Genomic DNA, 22,216 nt, shown 5'->3' on the forward strand with positions numbered 1-22,216 from the left:
GTGAATGTGCAAAAGTTTAGGTCAACTGGGTGGGGTGTCTCCAACATCCTGTGGCTGAAGCCTGGATTTTTCTCTTGTTGTTTAGGTTAAATTACATTATGCTACATTGACAAGGAATCCCCAGACTCCAGTGACTTAATTCGATCCCCAATTTACCACCACCCACCTCAGGATTCAGAGGCGGTCGCAGGAAGGGCCATCCCTTATTGTCACTCAGCCTTCCTGGCTAGGGAGACTTTGTCTTATTGTCCTGGTGTGTGGTAAATTGTATGCTGTTACCGAAGACTCAGCCCTTTCGCATGACCACAGCTAGTTTTGAAGCTGGTGGGGAACAGCAGTTTTATTCTGGAAGGAGAGTCAGAATTATCAGACCACCAGTACTAATGGCAATTGCACCAGGCAGGAACAGAATCATACAAGGCTCTTTTTAAAAATATAAAACCAGGAGCATATGGCTGAGAATACAGATAGCGTGTGAAGGAGTGCACAGTTTATTTAAAATTGGGTGCCTGGGGAAAGCCGCGTGGGAGGCACTTCGGACTAACAGAGAGCTAAAGTTTAGGGATCTCTTAGCAGTCCTTGCATTGAACTGTGCATTCACATTAAGCAAGATACTTATTCTGGCTTCGCTTCAGTACCTCCAAGGGGAAAAGAGATCCGGGATGGTAATGTATACTGGCTTCCCTACTCTGAGGGTTAATGGAAGTTGGGGGATGAGGGACTTAACTCCTTGTTTTCTATTCAGTTCTGGAGAGAGCTTCCTGTTTACACAAAACACCAGTCTTTTTCTCTGAGTCCACGGTTTTTACAGTGATGAATTTTGCCAAGCTCACCAAAATTTGAGCTAAGCCTGAATAATAAGTTGACCATTTATTTTATGAATTGGATGCACATCCTGCCGGGCTTCCACACGGTTATGACAACAGAATCCCTCATCTATAATATCCACCCCCAGCCCTCATCTACAGCTCCCTTGTTTGTCCTGAAGATAATGTATTGATTGAGCCCTTTTCAACAGCGTTCTTGCCATGCCTCTCACATGAGGAAGAGTTACTGTTGTTTCCCCCAGGAGATGGAGGCCGACTGCATTTTTATACATGTTATTTACTGTAGACTTCTCATATCAAAATGGTCAATTCATTTATAATCCGTTTAATGTGCCTTTGAGAATAAAGGGTCTGCAATGTTTTGTCTGTAGGGGAAGTCCTTTCCCTTGTCTTAGCATGTAGGTTTCACTTTACAACTCACTAATCGATCTTGTGTCCATGAATAGTTAACATTAATTATGCACAATTAGCATATGATAATGAATGACACACATTCTAAGCACATACTAGACAGTATAATTATTCTGAATAATATTTCGTTCAGCTGCATAGGTTCACAAAATATGATGGATGGCGTGTTCGTCTCTCTTGAATCCATTTACCTGGTCCAGAGTGATGGGTTAGAAATGAACACAGTTGGAAAAAAAAGGCGCAGAGGCCAAAGACTGTTAAGCGCCAAAGAATATTTTGAAGAAACAGAAGCCCGAGGTCATCTGACCAGCTCTTTTGTTTTTAGCTAGAAGATTATTTTCAATGCCCTTTGTAGGATTTTTTAGATTTTTTTTTTTGCAAATCCTTTCAGACTGCAAGGGCTGTTTTATGTAAAGTATTCTGACAGGCAAAATAATTCCTTTTTAAACAAGATTCACCCTGCTCGGCAGGCTTACTGTGGTGAACAAAGGCGTGGAAACAACCACTCTTCTAGGCTTCTGCAGAGGTAAGATGGCTGAGGCTCTGGGTAGCCTCACAGCCTCCTACTGATGGCCTAAACATTCTGAGTGACATGGACTGAGAGAGAGGCTTTCCCCCTTCCTCCCACCTGCTGCAATCATTAACCATTAGTTTCCTGCCTTGACACATGTGCTTCCATTACCACATTTAATTTTTTCATTCAAGCAAAACACGAAGAAGGCTTAGGCTGGAGCTGAACTTGGGCTTTCTAGCCGCAGGCTCACTAGTGGGGGAAGTCCATTAGCCTCAGAGATCCACAGGAATGAAGACCTCCCCTCCCCTAGGTGGTGAGGGTAGGAGAGTGCCGCCATCTGAGGTGTTACAGGTGAGTTGTGTCCCTGCACTGAGGACAACTCCAGCTGTTCTGAGGCAGAGGCTGGCTTTCTTCACTCCTGCCCTCCCTCCTCCTGCCCTTTCCCTGTGTCCTCAAGTTAACTTTGGGAATCCATCTTGAGAGCTCTTGGCTGGCTTCTATTTTAAGAACCAAGTTCAGCCATTATAATTAGTCCCCAGTTTGTCTGAAATCCTCCCAGGCTTTCAAGACTCCTAAGCTCCTAATTCAAGTTTCTAAGCAAGCACGTCTCAAAAATTTCCACAGAAATAAACCTGGGAGCAGAAGCGAGTCAGCTGACTCAAACTTAGGGATGCGTTTTCAAGTCTTTGATTCTGTCATGAAGTTCATAGTACAGGCATACACTTTGTATTTCTCCACAATAATTTGATTTATTTTTTTAAAATGTGTTAATATTTTAATACCTTGTTATTGAATAAAATAGATGGGCCAGGAAGACAAAACAAGCCTTGAATTTCACCCAGCAGTTTATTCAGGACTCCCTACAGTAAGTCTTTAGAATGGAGGCCTCTCATTCTTCAAAAAGTCTTTTCTTAAAATAGATGGAGCCAATCACTGAACATTTGCACTTACTGACAGTACAGTACAGCCAGTGCCTGTAATTATTATCTGCAGAATTATCTGCAGCTGTATCAAGAGTGGTCACAATCTCTGTTTTATTTGGAATAGAATCTGTTTTTTCTTCCTGTGTTGTCATGCAAAGATACTTATGATGCAAGGCCAAGGGGGAAAGGTCACAGGCAGGTATAAGAGTCTGCTTGTAGAAAACATTTAAAATTGCCTTTTAAAAATGTATTGTTTGTGGATGTGTATACCCGGGTGTGGCAGGAGGGCACACATGGAGAAGACAAGGATGGCGTTCGGGAGTTAGTCCTTTTCTTCCACTACGCAGGTCTTGGGGATTGAACTTAGGTCATCAGCCTTGGCAGCAAGCACCCTGATCTCCTGAACCATTTTACTAACCCCATAAAAAAGCATTTCAAAATTCTTGTATGAAGTTAGGTCCAGGGAATTTTCACAAAGAATTGTGTATCAAATAGATCATTGCAAGCCTAAAACATGCAATATAATCAATCTCAGTGTGAAAACAGAAACAAAGCTATATACACATTAATTACTCTGTAGTAAACCGGCCTGAAGCGAGCCCTGTTCATTCAATGCTTCCCTTGAAGAATTGTGTGACTTAGCACTAGGATAAAAGGCAGGTTTTACTTTTTTTTGTATACATGGGACATTTTTTTTTTTTTTTTTGGGCAGTACAGCTGATGAGTAATTATATGGATGATTCTTAATACTTCCATGTATGCCTTGGAGTGGGAGGATGGAAGTCTACACCCCTACACGCCAGAGATAACCCGGAAGTTCCTCCTCCCTGGAGCCCTGGTTCTTTTCAATGTGAATGCATTTTAACCACCATCTGGCTTATCGTTACAGAGAGACAGTTCTCTGAGCCAGGGAATGGAGCTTCGGATCATCTTTAGTCTTCTCTATATTAAACAGAACCGTGGCCTTTAAATGTTCCTCAAAGGGGTTGGGGATTTAGCTCAGTGGTAGAGCGCTTGCCTAGGAAGTGCAAGGCCCTGGGTTCGGTCCCCAGCTCCGAAAAAAAAGAAAAAAGAAAAAAAAAAAATAAATGTTCCTCAAACCCTGTAGTTGCTTTCGAAGGCTTGGGTGTTCAACTGCTCATTTAAAAGCCTTCTCCAAATATGGCCTAAGTCAAAATGGGAATGGGGGGGAGTGTTTTATTTTACTGCAGATAATTATATGCACTTTACATGTGTTGATAGAGTTAGATTTTTGTATTAAAGCAATATTTTAAACCATTTATCAAGCAATGCAGATAAACCAGAAAGCCACACTGTTCCCTGGCCATGAACATTCCCCCAACAGTGTCACAGTGTCATCCAAAGTTGAGGGTGAAGTTAGAGGGGAGACTGGAACTGAGAAAGCTCGTAAAGCTTCCGGAGAAGCTCAGTGAAACATTTACAGTTTTTCTGGAAGTCAGCAGAACACACGTCAGCATGTAAACCAAATTCCAGACGGGAGGTGGCCACCAAGGCTAGAGGCCAGGAGGCCGGCCTCGGACATGGTGTATTTGTATTTTCTAAGCTTCAATATTCTTGTTTTTGAAATAATAACAGGTGCATAGATCTTGAGGACCATAGGGGGATTTGAATGGACATAGGAAATAAAAATCTGGATCAGTGTTGGGCTTGGGCTAGAGGCCCAGTGTCATCTCCTGGTCTCTGGGGCACCTACCGTTTATATTTTTATTGGTATCTGATTTGTGATAACATGATGATAATTGGATTGATTATGAATCACTGAATGATTCATTAACTACCTCAAGACACTTGTGGCCTTTCAACGACTGGCCATGTCTATGAACAGGAGGACAATCAATGTTCTTAAGGAAGATGCTGGAATGATGGACCGCACAGTAAGTCATGAGGGTTGACGAGAACATTGAACATTTTTCTTGGAGTATTTTGTCTCTAATCTAAGCAATTGTGTTACTATCTCAAATTTAATATTATCTTTGGGTTTCATTTGTCTTTTTTACAGTTATTTCATTGCTGCAAATATAACGAACTGTATGCTTAAGAGATGAGAGAGGACTTCATAGGGAACAACACGGTTGAGGAATGGCACATGACTTGTGCTCGCACAATGTAAGATGTGACTTCCCTTCAGACTGTGTAAGAACTTCTCTATTAAAAATAAAACGTGACACAAAACACTAACCCATTGATAGCTGAAATGTTATTAATGATCTGCATATCTGAAACATGCACTCTAAACAAAACCATCTCTTTGGGACTATGACAAATAGAATGGACAAATAGATTTATATTTTTCCTATTAATTAATTAATTCGTTTTACCAAGTTTGCCTAGCAAATTCATGTAACAGGAACCGCACGGTTCTTAAGTATGATTTTAAAAATGATCTGGAATTGTTAACGAAGTCTGAAATCAAATAGAGAAATGCCATGAGGAGCCTGGGCTTCCTTGTGAGGGTCACTGAGGACTCCGAAGAGTTCTGTCAAGATGGGGAGGCAGAATGAATTCTGGAGGACCACTGAAGATTAGAGAGGCAAGGGAAATAACACCCTTAGGTCTCTCTTTCTGAGAAGTAGTCAAGACAGTCACCGAGGCTGGAGAGTGAGCATAGACCTCTGGCCCTTCAAAAGCCTGTGTGGTCGCATCTCCAGAGCAGCTAGGAGGCCGGCGATTGTGAGACCACACTGGACATTTCTTCTGTTTCCCAGTCCACGGGGTGAATTACTACTCTATGGCTCCCGATGATTACGAGGTTAAAAAGAAATCCCACTCTGCTAAATTTCTGCTTTTGACATGTAAAGCAGACCAGAATGCTTCTCTGTATTTTACTCACCCCTCCCTCTTTTGTCTTTTCCTCTTCTGGTTACGCTTACCATGCAGGATCAGTCACCCAGAAGCCATTGGGTAATAAATATTTTTGGTGATAAATATTACTACATGTGTAAGAGTCAGGCTTGGGGATGTCAGTGGAAAGCCCAGGGTCTTCATGGAAGAGGCGTCTTTGTAAAGAGTCAGCCACTTTCCCCCTCATACTCCCCAAGCTCAGCTAAGGAAAGTTAAGCATCCTGGGTCCTTTGACTTCAGCTTTTCCTCATCTCTTGATTAAAAGGTAACATTTCTACTTAATGGTGCCCCAAACATCCCTTCTATATATAACATTGCAAGTTACTCCGTTGAGATTTATTTCTTTTGTTGAAGGCCAAGCACTGACTAAATCCCCCAAAGACTGGATTAGTGTTTAGTCTTCTTGCACCACACTGGATGCCAAGTCCTGGGTTAGCAACTGCACAAGGAGAGCGATCTGACTTTAAATGTTCCAGAGAGGGTGCTTGCCGTTGTTAGGGTTTCATTGCTGTGATGAGACCCTGTGACCACAGCAACTCTTACAAAGAAAACATGTAATTGGGCCTGGCTTACAGTTTCAGAGGTTTAGTTCGTCATTTGTCTGGCAGGAAGCATGGCAGCAAGTACACATGGCGCTAGAGGAGCGGAGAGTTCTACATCTTGATCTGAAGGCAGCGGAAGACTGTGTGTCATCCTGGGCATAGCTTGAACATAGGAGACCTCAAAGCCTGCCCCCATGGTGACATACTTCCTCTGATAAGGCCACATTTGTTCCAATAAGGCCACACCTCCTAGTAGTGCCACTTCCTATGGGCCAAGCAATCAAACACATGAGTCTATGGGGGCCATATCCAAACCACCACAATGGTCGATTTTCTTTATGTCTGTAGTGTGACCACTGAGGGGCCACCCTTCTAAAGGATCTGCATTTGGGTCCTGGAAAGTGTTGCAAGCAGCAGTCAGTGCGAAAGCTTTTTCTGGCTGGCTCAAAATTGACTTAGAAGGTGTGGGGCATTTCAGAAAACTCACCGTGCAATTCCTCCTTTGGATGGATTTATAGAGAAGCAGCAAATAAGTCTAGTCATGGTGGGAGACAGGGGGATGATTGAATTTGTAGTTGAGTCATAATATCTGTGATTTAAAAGTTAATATTTTCATGAGTAGTTTAGTACCTGAAAACAAAAGATTAAGTGACTAAGAGATGAGAGAGAGAGAGAGAGAGAGAGAGGTGTCTGTGTTCGTGCATGCGTGTGCGTATGTGCAGACACGTGGGTACATGCTACAATGCTCCTGTTGCAGTCAGAAGACAACTTTTGGGAGCTGAGTCTCTCCTTCCACTTAGAGCATTCTGGGAGTCGATCCCACATCTGCCCACATGCTTTACCTACTGAGCCATCCCATCAGCCTGTGATAAATTAACGGTCAAGGAAGAAAGTCTACTTTTTCTTACCGTATTCTTAGTTTTGGTCTCAAGTTGTTCAACATATTCCTCAGTACAGGCCTGAGGCAGAGATCTTTCAGCTCAAGGGATCTGGCAGACAGAGAAAGGAACAGGAAGAGACCAAGAGCTCAAGTATACCCTTTAGGGCACCCCATACTTCTATCCAGTAAGCTTTACCTTGTAGATGTCCACCATTGTGCCACAGCATGGATCTGAAGACCAAGCCTTCAACATGGGCTACGGGGGAATATTCCAGAACTGAACCACAACAAGCACTGTACTGCACCACGGCGTCTACTTTCATAAGTGTCCTCATTTTATCTAGAGGACACTAAGGCTTAAAATTAGGTATCTCACCCCAAATTTCAGACTGTAGCAATTGTAATTACTGGCTTTATCAGTGAGCCACAGCGGGGAGGGGGGAGTCTTAAACATCAGAAGCTGATATTCTCCGAGGGTAGAGGCTCCAAATTCAAGGTCAAGGCATCAGAATGGCCAGTCTGTCCTAATGGCCAACTCCTTATCCCAAAGTCAGCTGTCATCGTCTGGGTCTTTCTGCAGTTTTGCAGTCTTGTGTGTGTGTGTGTGTGTGTGTGTGTGTGTGTGTGTGTGTGTGTGTGGAGAGAGAGAGAGAGAGAGAGAGAGAGAGAGAGAGAGAGAGAGAGAGAGAGAGAGATTATTATAGTTTCCTTTCCTTTAAAGTGGAATTATGGTCCCTTCTAATAACCTCATTTTTGCATAATTATCATTTTAAAGACCTAAATTCTGGGGTTAGGACTTTATCATGTGAATGTGGGGGAATATGCATATGTGTTTCATCCCAGAACATAAATTCTTTTGTGTTTGTTAATAGGGGAATTAATAAATATGATTAAGTTATGAAGACCACTCTAATACCTCAAAGTAAGAAATTCATCCCCTTGGTCCTGCCAAGGCTCAATGCCCCAGTATAGGGGAATGTCGGGGTGGGGAGGCGGGAAGGGGTGGGTGGGGGAACACCCTCATAGAATCAGGGAAAGGGGAATGGGATGGGGGTGTCTATGGACAGGAAAGCAGGAAAGGGGATAACATTCGAAATGTAAATTAAAAAATCCAATTAAAAAAGTAAGAAATTCATCCCAAGGAAATAGTTCATTCACTATGGAAGAATCGAGAAACTCAACAGAAACAACCCAGAGATGAATAAGTACAGGAGGGGGCAAGAGACAGCTTGGGGTTTGCAGCCAGCCAGTGGGTCAGAGTTACTGTGGTCCATGTGGCAAGGGCTAAGGGAAAGAAAGCAGTGCCATTGTATAAGAAGAACCATTCAGGGGAAGAGGGGTAAGGTCCCACCTGAAACAGTTAGCTCAAGTCTGGATCTCTCTGTACTGGCTGCCTTCCTACTGGCTGAACTGTGCCCTAAAAGGCTGAGGGCAGAGGACCTCACAGAGGTGGTCCCCATTTTTTTCCCTCTCACAAGGAATCAAGCAGGAAAGAGGCTCAGAACTAACAGGCAAAGACCAACACACCGGCTACTTAAGGAGCGTTTATTTCACGACTTGCACATAGTATTTTTGAATAGTTGTTCCATAGGCCTTGTTCCCTCAGCAGTTAAATCCCTTTAAGAACTGTGGAATAGCAACATCTGAATTGTTTACAGCTGGTTTAAGGCCGGGACATGGGTGCTCGTGTGTGTAAATCCAGCTCTCCTAATCACAACACACACTGCTGCTGGACTTGATTTCCTTTGCAACATTGTTTGGATGTGCTTAGCCCATGAGATTGTTCTCCAAACGAGCCAAGGCTCGTAAGCAGCTCTGAGGCCGCGAAACTGACTTCCCTGACAGTTGCTTGCTTCACTTGTTACCTGCCTTTTGCATATTTTCTCCTATCTGCTGCTCCTTGAGAGAGGAACAGATCTTTGCAGAAATCAGTGCCTCCCAGCAGCATCGGGGCTGCTCGCAGAGCGTACGTGGTGCCCTTCGCGCAGGGGGGCAGAGGGAAAATGGGAGTACAGACTTCACATGGTTCAAGTCCTCTGCAGCAAAGAGCAGAGGAGAGCCATGGGATGTCAGCTACGCTAACAGAATCGTTTAGAGTGACTTGTTTTCTATGCAGAGTGTTTGCAGGACCTGGCTGGTTTTGCCTGCTTAATGTGCTCTGCATCTTCTAGTCAGACCCCACTGCATGGTTAATGACACAAGTTCCAGGAAGCTTGGGGATTTTGCTAGAAGACACCAGAGACGCTAACCTTGTCAAAGCCGAAAAAGACGACATACTTAAAGTACAGCGAGACTCTCAATTCCTAAGCCCCTAAAGCAACTGGGAAGTGAGAGACTTAATGTGGACACACTAATCACACAGCCAGATTTCTCTCAGGGCAGTGTCTCCCGATCCTCTACTAAAAACTCAGATCACAGAGGACTAATTCCAAGTAATTGAATAAACAACAGGTAATAGTGGCAATTACCCTATGAGGCGAGGAAGCGGCTGTGTGCACAGACGGGCGGGCAGCCAGTCAGCCTTCCTACAGGTACTTCTGAGCACACCAGGCATGTCCAAGGGATGGGCAACTGATAAAAGCCCTTCGGGGTATGTTAATTAGCAAACACAATTCAGAGGCCACACCCTCAGAGCAATGTTCTTCCTCTGGGCTCAACATTTGTGACTCTAAAACGTGATGCTTTTAAACAAGCGACCCAGTCTTCCTGTGTGTAGCTTTTGCTGGCTAGGAGCTCAGTCTGCACCCTGCCCGGTCTGTGGTAGATCCTGCTGTCGTGGCTCACTGCTAAGGCTGAGATCTATGGCTGTGCATGTTTTTACTTCAACATTCTACACGGTGCCTGGCACAGAGCAGACAGCATTAATCTCTAAGATGACCTTTGGAGTTGTAAGTAAAAATGTTTGGGGATATTTTGTCATCCACTTTAATGAATACCATCGTTGAGGGTATTTTTTTTTTTAATTTCCCATCTCGCCTAATAAAATCATAATGTAAATAATGATCTTCGCTCCAATCTATTTACTAATTCTAACCCAGACTCTTTGGGGAAGGAGGAATTTAATCATAAATAGGAAGACAGAACACAGGGCCTTCTGCTTGGAATGCTCCCGGGCTCCCTGGAGGTGGTACCACCTTCTTTTCAGTTTAGGAAACCTGCAAATGGTTGGTGTTGAACATGGATTTCCAACCGGTTACTCTCTGGAATCAACTGCATGGCTTAGTATTTTTTCCAGTGACCTTCGTGTGAGGTGCAGCTTCAGTCCTGGAATTTTTTTTTTTTTAATTCTTCTAAATGATTCTAGCATGCAATCGATGCTAAGAGGGAAGACGGCAAAGGTAGACGCTTCGCTTCTACAGATGTGCCAGTGCGTGTTTGCCTGTGAGAGCTCTCGGGTGACCTGATGTTATGTCTGTTTTCATGGTCACCGTCCTAATGAAGGGAACAGATTCCATCCTTCCTGAGAGGGCCAGGATTCACACAGGGACCTTTACTTCCCTTTCCTGCTCACAGAGACGCATTTCCCACTTGCACCTCTGGTTCTCCCCCCTTCTCCTTTATCCCAACTCCTCTACCAGCCTTTGAGTGAAATGCATCCCCCCTTTGCCCATTCCTTGTGGGCTCTCAGGAGAAATCGGTTTACAGACTATCCCTTACAATCAGTGTGAGTGCACGAATATAAACAAATGCAAATACTGCGAAGTTCCAGAAGTTTCTGATGATCTTGTTGGAGACTGTGTCTGCTCTGTAGCTCGCTCACTTCCATTTAAGCTGGACCTGAGTTTAGATCCCCGACCTCATTGAGAAAAGCTGATGCAGGAGGGCGCATGGCTGTCATCAGAGCTGGGGAGACAGATGAAAGGGAGCTGGGGCTTGCTAGCTGGATTAGTAAGCTCCAGATTCAGGGAGAAGCCTGGCCACCAAAATGAAGGTCGAGACAGTTGGAGATAGCTACCCAATACTGACTTCAGGCCCTCACATGCACATACATATACATGCATGTGTATGGATACACATTTGCACATACATGAACACGTACATTCAACACGCAGAGAGACAAGTTGTTTCCTTTTAGCAGAGTCATCAGTGGCTGAACCATTGGGCTGAGCACTTCCCACTTGGGGCATGGATTCTCACTTCCGGTGTGTGTCTACCAGGGCACCTAACTTCTTTTAAAACTTAATCACTACTGACAAATATATTTAAGATTGTAAATAATTTAAAAATTAAATGAACTTTTGGGGACCTAGCCTATGTGATGATTTGGAAAAAGCTGATACCGTGCAGTGAAACTTATCAGGAGAAAGAACCCATAACGTACATAGATCAATTTACCATTTAAAACCTGAACAAAAACAATTAATGTAATCAATAAAACCAAGGTACTAGAGAGCACCACTATGCATGGAATATGTCATGTCCAGCTGGGCACAGGCCGTTACTATTCTGTAGAGGTCCCAAATCTGAGATGCACACATGTGAGTTTAGAATAATGCCAGTTTGCAAGACTATGGCAGAAACACGAAATGAAGTGTAATCTTTTCAACAACTGCAGGACTGCCAATACAGATGGGTAAACTGAGTCAAAGAACAGTGAGTTTTTCTACAGAGTAGGGGGGTGGGGGAGAAGGGTGAGGCCTGACAGAACAATGCTTGCCCTGCTTGGGCTGGCTAACGTTCCTTCAGCATTGAACCTACAAACAACTAAGCTATGGTTTTCTTTGGGCACGGGGGCCTTTTATGCCAGGCACAAGACACAAGGAGTAAGCAGAGGCTGTCGAGTCACATGTTACATCTGATGGTTTAGAAAATGGAAGCATTGGTCTTGACACAGAAATCCCTTGTGATCCTTCAGAAGGAGCAAAGTCGTGTGTGTGTGTGTGTGTGTGTGTGTGTGTGTGTGTGTGTGTGTGTGTGTATGCACATGTATAAAGTCTTTGGCCACCAGACACATTTAAAAATGAAGCACCAGTGGAGTTTAAATGTTGCGCCTGTCTGATTTTCCCATTGCTAACCTTGTTTAACGAGGGTCATATGAGACATAGCTGTAGGACCATGGCCTTGTAAACAACCATTTTCATCTTCATAACATGCTATGAGATTTACTGTTGATGGTTTTCAAAATTCAACTTTAAAACTTAATTCTCTATCTGAGAAGAACCTCCCCTTTAGAAACAGATGACCAGATCCCTAATGTGAATAAAAAAAATTAATTTTTAAAAAAGAAATGGATTGGGGTTGGGGATTTAGCTCAGTGGTAGAGCGCTTGCCTAACAAGCGCAAGGCCCTGGTTCAGTCCTCAGCTCCAAAAAAAAAAAAAAAGAAAAGGATTAGCAATTTGATCCAAGTAAATTGCAAATAAGTATTTTAAGTGTCCTGAATCGTAAATCTCCATTCTTACCTTTTCGAATACAGTAATCTGTGTTATTTTCGGAGGGGAAGTGATGGATCTTCTAAGGGTGGCTTGTGCATCTCTGGGGCCCCAGCATAAGGGGATAATTCCCGATCTATTAAAACCAGTCCTATCAGCTAGTACTGTTCTTCCTGGAGATCAAGAAACGCTCAGTTAGATTCATCACAGGGTGAATGAAAGAAACCAGACACCAAGAGCCGCGGATTCAAATTTCTATCCTTAAAAAATTATAGCTCTACAATTTTCACCCACAGTTCTATGATCTAGAAATCTCTGAGAACCATAAACGTTCCCATAACTCTCGGGTAACCCTGATCTGAAGCCACATGTGTTATTTGTGGCCCTTGAAAACATCCTTAAATGGGCACATGCATTATGTGGCGAGGCTGTAACATGTTTGATTCTGGGATACTGCTCAGATCGTGTCGACGACGTCAGAGAAAATCCAGTCTGTATGGAGCAGTATCAATAACTCCTTAAAAATGAAAAAAAAAAAAAAAAGTCTAAATTCCTAAAATCTGAAACCAGGCTTCAAGTATTTCAGTAAAAAAGATTGCAGTTTTAGGAAGAAGCATAGAATGATACACGATTTTAGTGAAACCCGACACTTGATTTGCCTTTAAAACTCAATCACGGTTTCATTTACCCAGCAGTATTTACTGGGGATAAAGGCCAGGGATACAACTCTGATTAAAAAAAGAAAGAGTCTTTTAGAGGAGGTGAAACATTAAATTGAACACACACAGGAAACTGCCTGCTTTGTAAGTCTTTCCGATACTCCTCAGACTACAACATGTACATTTAGAAAACCATTCAAACTGTGTGGTGACATCAAGTCACTGTGTTAATAGAAAAAAAAAGGACACTGTGTCTGTCCTGGGAATTGGAACCACATCCTGTGCATGCTAGGCAAGGGCTCTGCCACTAAGCTATGTTCCAAGCCCTCTGTTAACTTTTTCTTTTGAGACAGATTCTCACTGAATTCCCCAAGCCAGCCTTGATGCTCCCTGTTTGAACTGTGGAGTGGCTGCTTACCAGGGGGTCTCAAAGATGCTCTTATCACCTCATATGAAGCAAGGAAGTGTTTGGGAGCTCAGCATAATAAAGTGTGGATAGCTGCTGAAAATACCATTTGCTTGAAAGAAAAGGGGGGATTGGGGTAAATAAAATTTACTGAGGTCTGCTTGGCGTAGTTGGAATTTGGCATATATATTAAATTAAATTTCTCTCTCAGGCTAACTTAAATTTTCTCTTTCTCTTCTCTCTCTCTCTCTCTCTCTCTCTCTCTCTCTCATCCTATAAGATGGGTGCTATAATTATTGCCATTTTATAGGCACACGAAGCACAGAGAGGTCATATAATCTGCCTGATGTGCATGTTTTTTTTTTTAAAGATTTATTCATTTATTATATATAAGTACACTGTAGCTGTCTTCAGATACACCAGAATAGGGCATCGGATCTCTTTACAGATGGTTGTGAGCCACCATGTGGTTGCTGGGAATTGAACTCAGGACCTCTGGAAGAGCAGTCAGTGCTCTTAACCACTGAGCCACCTCTCCAGCCCAGATGTGCATGGTTAATAAGTGACTGAATCCCAGACAGCACAGCCTTCTGTTCTCCACTCATTTGTTCTTAAAAATGTACCCTGGGTCATTGGGGACAGAAATGGGTATTGGGGGGAGACAGTGTGGTTCAGCGACAAGAACTCTAGGTTTCAATGCCGCAGAAGTGAGTGGAATTTTGACTTTACTTGTGGTCTTCATCTTGAGTTTCAATTGTAAACCAAGCTTCTCAGTGTGGTAGTTGGCTCCAGTGAATGCTTCCACTAGGTCTGCAGAAATGTTGATAAGGAAGCAGAACAGTGGACACACTACCAGAGACACTACCAATATCCTACTGGTGGAATATAACTTGGTTCAACCTAGAACACAGCCCGGCATTATCTTGTGCAGCAGAAGACACATCTACTCCATGACACAGACATTGGACACCATGAGAAATCTGTGCACCCGTGTCTATGTCTAAGGATGTGTTTTGCGAAATCATTTGTAGTTGTTCCAAACAGAATGTAGTACATATTTGATTGTGGAATAATCATACCATGGAGATAAATCAAATAAAATAAAGTGAATTTGTTTCAGACACACAGGAAATAAAAAAGCACTTAAATTTTAGATTAGCACTTGGGTCGGGGAAAGCATGTCTTGGGAGAATATAAACGGCATAGTATTTTTTCGTTCAGCATGTATATGTATATGTGGTATGCCTTCTTGTGCATACATGTATGTGGGTGCATGTATGTTTGCATGGAGGACCGAGGTGGATGTTGGGAATCTCCCTGATTATCTCTGCCTTATCCTTTGAGGCAGAGTCTCTCGGCTGAATGCCGAGCTGACCTATATGGCTTGTCTGCTAGCCAGCTTACTTCAGGGATCCGTTCTCTGCCTTCAGACCACCAAGGTTACAGGCAGGCAGAAATGTACACCTTGAATTTCTGTGAGATCTGGGGATCTGAACCCAGGTCCTCAGACTTGCATAGCAAGTACTTTATCCACAGATCCATCTCCTCAGCCCCAAGACACCATTTAACTTTTTTTAAAAACAGATTTATTTTATGGGTATGAGTGTTTTGCTTCATGTATATGTGTGTTCCACGTGCATGTCTGACGTACACTGGAGTCGGAAGAGGGTGCCGGATCCCTTGGCCCTGGAATCACAAATGGTTATTAGCTACCATGTGGGTGCTGGAGACCTGGTTCCTCTGAAAGAGCAGCCCGGGCTGTCAAGGATTAAACCATCTCTCTAGCCCCAAAAGACACATTTTAATAAAAAATACAAGCACATTAAAATCATTTTGCTTATAAATATAGCCACATGAAACTAAATTATTCTTTAATAAGTAAAAGAGAAGTTAGGATTTAAGGTAATTATTCATGCTTGGACACAGAAAGACAAGGTGGGGCACTTTAACATTTTATTTTGTTAATGGACTGCTTTTTATGACAGGTCACAGATAAAATGTTTTTAAAATGATGTTCTATCTAATCTTTTTGTAACCATCGAACATTACATAATGTGGAAGTACCCTATTGAAAACAACTAAATTTTCTGAGCAATTCCTTCTATGCTTATCCGGTTTCCGGAATCTTGCAAAAGGAAGCACCTGATTTATCAAAAAATTAATAATAGTTAGCTAAAAATAGTTAGCTAGAGCGTAAAGATCCAAAATTCATGATCTACTAATAGGTAAGAAATTCTTTGCAAACAAGAGGTATTATTTATTGATGGAAGAGAAGCTTTCACATAAGGCTATTGGTTGTCACCCCCTCAAGGCTGAATGGTTTTACCTGTGGTGGAGTGGGGAAGGGCCCGCACAGGTCTGTTGATTCTCTGGGCCCTCACATCTGCCCCAACTGGTCTTCTGCCTACCAGGCTCCCTCTTCAGGTTTTAAGAGAACCAGTTTTCTCTGGTAATATCTGGGGATGCTCATAAAGTAAGGAGTTCTTGTCAATCTGAAAACACTGAAATTGATGTGAAGAAAAAAAGAAAAAAGAAAAGAAAAGAAACAGGCGCTCTTAAGACACCTTTTTTCTATACTCCTCTGGGAAGCACCCAAGGTGGCTGTTAACACTTCCATGTCTCTAGAGACGGGGAGGGGAAGTAGAACCGCGAGTGCGCAAAGGCAAACAACACGTGTTTGTTTACGGTTATGGTGTGTGCCTAAGCTTAGTCTCTCACCCACTACTGCAGAGGGCCACGAGGCCATGGCCCCGAGCTTCTCATGTGGCCTGCTCTGACAGTCACTGCTGTGGGTCCGATCATATTTCCCGTCAAATTTCTGTATCTTTTACATCTCTTCCTGTGCATCCAGGCATCGTATTTGTCTCAGGGATAAAAAAGGACAAGGCGTGATAGAAATGTTTTTGCGTAATTATCAAATAACAATTAGGATTTAGTGTGATGTGTGTGTGTGTGTGTGTGTGTGTGTGTGTGTGTGTGTGTGTGTGTATCTTTTACAACTCTTCTCTCTTTTTCTTTCTCCAAACAGAGGCAGTTCTGAAGTGTGGTCTGTTTACACCACCCAGATATCAAATTGACTTGCTAATGGTAACTCTTCCTTGGTATCCATGGGTTACTGTGTCATGTGATTTGACATCGAGTACAGACAGCGCTGATTAGGAGCATCCAGCTCTGTCCGACTCCGTGCATCACTGAACCATCTGGTCATTTATTCACTAATAAGCCCCTAATGGCCCAAATATTCACCGGCCTGTCATTGTGACATGGCATAAAATGCCTACATCTTTCAACTCGCTCTGACAGGTTTCTTGTTTCACATCAAAACCCGTCATTTACAGGAAAAGAGCTCAGAGGGGTAAAAACTTGACCTAATCTACAGTGTTAACACAAAGACAGAGGCTTGGTTATCTAGTAGCCTGACTGAAAGCATGTAAATGGGCAGGAATTCATTTTGTACACTTTTTTCCATTCTCATTTTACAACATTCTTTAAGTTTGGTATCATCCCTAATATGGGGTTTTATGTGGGCTCTGCCTTGAAATCTCTAACCTGTATCTGTTTAAATAGGAATGCGTGCTTTAAAAGGAAAGGCTTCTTGGAGGCACCCGGCTTGCCTGTTTACATTTAAATGTGTGTGTGGGTGGGGGGTGTATCACGGACAGGAGAGCAGCCCTGCTGTTTTCAGAAGACTCAGTGCTATTTTACTTACTCTCCCCTCTTTTTCAGACAAATGTGCCTTTTCTTACTTATTGTCCTGGTAGGTTATAAAAAAATTAGTGATTATTCATGTTTGGGCCATTTGACATTGTCACCATAGCAATAGTGAGGAGTGGGGGTCCTTGCTTCCAGTTAATAACAAAGCAGGGCCAAGTTCTGTGAGCTGTCTTGCATTTTGCCGGGACAAGCAGAACCCCAGTGAAAATACAGGAAGTGGGGAGAATGGAGCGACCTATCACATGTATCACGGCAGGAATCTTGGTCCTGACTGGGATTAAAACATAGCCTAACTGAGAGTCACTAATTGGTTTTAAACATTACTAAACAGAGCTTTTTTTTCTTTTTAAACAATACAATCTCTCTGCTCCATTTCTCCCTTTTGTCTTAAAAAAACAAGTTTTAAAAACTACGTTGGCATAATAGAGGTTTAAAATATCACTTTCCTCTGAATTCCTCTATCGTTTACCCCACTTCCCACAGTCTAACTGTGAGAACTGAAGAGATGGTGTGGTGTGGCGGGCGGATACAGGGCTTGCCAATTAGGAATGAAAGATGGCGGAGAGCTAGGCGTGGTAGTTCACCTCTATGGTCCCAGTAATTGGAAGAGTAGAGCAGGAAGATTGCCTTGCGTTTGAGGGCAGCCTGGGCTATAGTGTTTACTGCCTAAAACAAAACCGAAAAACACCCTAGAGCTGGCTGATTTCTTGGTGGGAGTGGAGGCTGGGCCTGTGCTGTCGTTCTGGGGAGGATCACTTACTGAAGGTGGTGGACTCCACAGCCACCCCTGACAAGGACAGCTCACCGAGAGAAAGCCGAACTTAAAGTAGAACCCTGGCCTTCTTTGCTACAGACGGACGAGCTAGAACCGGAGCGTCCACTGCGGGTAGGACGGAGGTTCGCCGCTGGTGCGGTGTCTTCTCCCGTACCCTCTCCCTCTGCTTTCCTGACTTACGGGTGCTTCGCTTGCCTTTCAGCTTTTCATGGTTGTCTTCATTTGTCCTTTTCATGGTTGGTTCCCTCTGCCCTGCCTCTTAAAGATAGGATGTGCCTTGTTTTTCTTGTTACATTTAAATTTAGCGTGGTGGTGGGAGTTGGGGGTGCGTGAATTTGTGTCATGTCATATGTGTGGAGGTCAGAGGTCAAGTTGTAGGAATCAGGTCCAGAGGTGGAATGCAGGTCCTCAGGCATGGTGACAGGCGCAGTGTGCAATCTTGCCAGCTCTCGGAGCTGGTCCTTATCTCCTCTCTGAGATGGGGTGTAGTGAGCATGCGCAGTAGTGGTTTTGGCCTCAGTTCTGTTCTTGGAGCCTGGAGAAAGGGTGGAGGAGCCATTGGTTAATGTGAGCCTCAGACACTGGAGAGACTCTAGTGGGCTATTTGTTTTTCTTGGGGTGTTGGAGAATGTGTAACTTAGGGCCAGTGTTCTGTATAATCAAGTATATGTGTGAGGTCATTGTTTCCTACACTGGCCTATCTGAGTGCTTGAAGAACAATTAATAAAATATTAATATGATGCCTATAGTTTATGAGATTATCTAAATAAACTCCAAACCCAGTTCCTTTGTTTTTATTTTATTGTAGTATGTACAACGTAAAACTTGTCCTTTAGCCATCGTAGGCATGTAATTCAGTGATCTGTTCAACATTACCGAATTATTACCATTATCAATTCATGAAACTTTTTCATTACCCCAAAGAGAAACTCTATACTGCTAATTACTAAATGAGAAGCCTGAGCCCTTTCTTCCTTCCTTCCAACTTTCTGCAGCTACCGGGGCCATGTGACCAGTCATTTCCAGTGCAATGAAGCCAATATGGGGCTGGGGCTGAGGGATCATGGAAGAGACCAAGAGCGAAAGCCTGTCAGGATAGCGCAATGGTAGATCGGATTGCAGTGAGAATAGCATGAATAGAAATCCACAGGATGTTTGAACATAGCATCTTTCCAAGCCTGGTTAGCTCCAAAAGACGCCACCATGGTGAGCAGGGTGGGAAAAAACAAGGTTGGTGTTAGCAATCATTTTGTTGGCATTGCAGCTTTAAGTGTACACCTGTCTGTAGGGAGACGAGACCAAGGCACACCAAGATGCCCTTTTTGCTATCACAACCAGAAACTCTTGACGTTTGCTCAAATGGAGCAAAGCCCAGCAGAGGCTCATGCTACAGCCTTACCTGGCTGGAGGCGCCTCTCCCCAGCCTCGTTGCCAATGGCAGCCTGATAAAGACCAGGGACCACTACAGCAAAAGGGAGGGATGGAGGAGGGAGATCAAGCCAGTCCCATCCTCTGTGGAACGTTTCTGAGGAAGAATTTAAAGGTGGGCAGATGGTGATATGGTAAAGGCAGACTTGGTTAAGATAGATTATATTGAGTATAAATTTCTCATACGCAGACTGTTCATCGCTGCTATGGGTTTGGTTAGAGAAGCAAGCTCAGTGTGAGAGACATTCAAGACTCCACTCTGCCTTCCAATACCACCTGAGAGTCAGCACCAGAGCAGAAACCACGGAACCTTAGAGAATTAGCGTGGCTTGACAGCAGCTGTGGAGACTCACTATGATTGTTCTCTATACCCCATGTTGGGACTAAGAAAAGTCAAGTTTATTAAAATAGATCTGCCAAGGTTAATGGTTCTTGAATCTTCATAGGTAAAGGCTTAAAACAGATTACTGAGGGTTTCTGATGAGGTATGGGGTATGGCCCAATAATTTACATTTTTAACAAGTTTTTGGGGGCAGCTGCTGGTGGTCCAGGGATGTCACCGTGGGTGGGCCTTTGCTTTCTTGTCATCTTGAAGGAGTGAATGCAGTCAAGAGACAAAGACAGTTTGAACAGTTTGTTTATTTGAGGAAGCATCAACTAATCTACATTCAATTTCTCTAAGAAGAATCACACACACACTGTGGTCTTTCATCGAAGAGCTATAAACCAAAAGGCATCATCGTTAAATCTCCTTATAGTCTGCCTTGCATGAAAAGCCTAGATGGGGTAGGGGGAGGAGACAGAAGCAGGAAACATGTTAGGGAGCTGTGGAAGAAGGCAGGTGGAAGGATTCGGCAGTGCCAAAGAGATATTTAAGAGGTAGTTTCAGATGATTTGGTGACACAGAGATACACAGATGTGATACACAAGGGGGATGGGCTGAGAAGGATGGCTCCTGTGTCCCCCTTAGCTACGGGCATCTGGTAGTGCCTGTCACTCAGTTGGGATCTTCAATGGGAAGATTAGGTCCGTGATGAGTTAGAGACGATGTGGAATCAGTACTGTGGTGCTAATAAATGACTGGGTTGAATCAGCATGCCCTAATCATGGTGATATGGACCTTAGAAAAAGAGGAATCTTTATTATTTTTCTAGTCTTTCTAAAGATCTCAAGATGACTGAAGGAACATGAACACAGATTTCATTCTGATTCAATAAAAAGTTTATTTAAATTTTAGTGAAAGTACATTGACATCAAAGGGGGAATTTAACTGTGTTGCCTTGAATAATTTTACTGTTTAAACAATCTGTTGATTTTTTTTCTTTTAGTTGTAAACAAAAGTCCTTTAGGCCACATGAGCTTTCATAAGGCCATAGAGTACATTCCCCTGCCCCTGCTGAGAAGTGCACCTGAATTAAATCAAAGAAATCGGGATTGATTACAGAGTCAATTTTCAATTACTTATACTAATAGAGCAGTGGTGTGGGTAATCCCAAACTGTGGTTAAACTAAATCGCTTACATTTGCTTTTGGATTACATTATTTAAGCCATTTATAACACTTTAATTTCTAGCTACATTTTTCTTTTGTGATCCTAGCATTAATTTATACCCTCTGGGCCAGTGATATTTATCAGTGAATGAAGGTGCTTACCACCAAACCTGATAACCCAAATTTGAACCTGAAAACTCTTATGGTAGAAGGAGAGACCCAATTCCTACACATTGTCTTCTGATCTCCACAGTGCACCATGGCACATCATAACACACACACACACACACACACACACACACACACACACACCCCAAATCACACATATGCACTAAATCACACACACACACACACACACACACACACACACACACACACACACACACTGAATTAAATATAATAACCTGTACCCCTGACTTTACACTAAGTTTTGGGAAAGAAAGTGGACCAAATATGCAAAGTGTGAAACACACAGCACTTGTGGGGTTTATATATTTTACACATCATGTGCAAACTTGATAATTCAGACACATAGGCTTCTACGAGATGGCCAAGGATACAGATCTCAAGTCTCCCTCAGTAACTCACTGGTTAAGTGTTTACCCCTGGGGAATGGTCAATCCTTCTGTTGAAGTAAGAGTGTTGGTTCTCGCTTTCCTCACTGGGAAAAATAAACAAGAGTATGCGCTTCCATGGACTTCAACTCAGAACGCTGGAGTCTCCTCTTGTTTTCAGGTGAGCCCTGTGCCTTCCTGTGGGAAAGGAAACAGAATGTACTGCCGTTTCTACTAAAGGGTGATGTAAGACAAGACTGTTAAAAAATTGTGAAGAAGTCACTTGGCAAAGTTTAAATTCCTTTAGGGTTAGCCCTTCTTGAAATCAAAATATGTGCTCAAGTTTCGTTTCCCCCTAAACCTTGGCCACTCACTCTGTTGTCAGATAAACAAACACAAGGACGCCAGGCCAAGCTCTGACCACTCAGAGTGAGGCACAAATTCCTGTTGTATCAGAGATAAAATCGAAACAGAATTACACACTTTTCCTTCAAAACTTAGATCTTACCATCGAGTTTATGTTCAGCTCTCTTACTTGACACTTTTGGTCTTTTCTCAGGTTGGCAATATGTCTACGAAACGTGTCTAATGGCAGCGTCGTTTTTAGCGCATGGACTGCATGTCTCTTGCAGCTGGACATTCAGGTGGTCTCACTTTTGTTTGCTCTCGCTTGTGAAGAATGCCTCAGTGAACGCCCTTTACGGTCAGTTCATTTCCATGCATCCATCTTGTTATTCTTCTTTTCAGAGTAAATTTCATTTGAGGGCCAGTGAAATGGCTCCGTGGGGAAACAGCTTGTGTTGTGCCTCAGTGCCTGAGTTTGATTCCTAGTAACCTGATGGAGGGAGAGATCTGACTC

This window comes from Rattus rattus, chromosome 5 (genome assembly GCF_011064425.1).
Source record: "Rattus rattus isolate New Zealand chromosome 5, Rrattus_CSIRO_v1, whole genome shotgun sequence".
Lineage (NCBI taxonomy): Eukaryota > Metazoa > Chordata > Mammalia > Rodentia > Muridae > Rattus > Rattus rattus.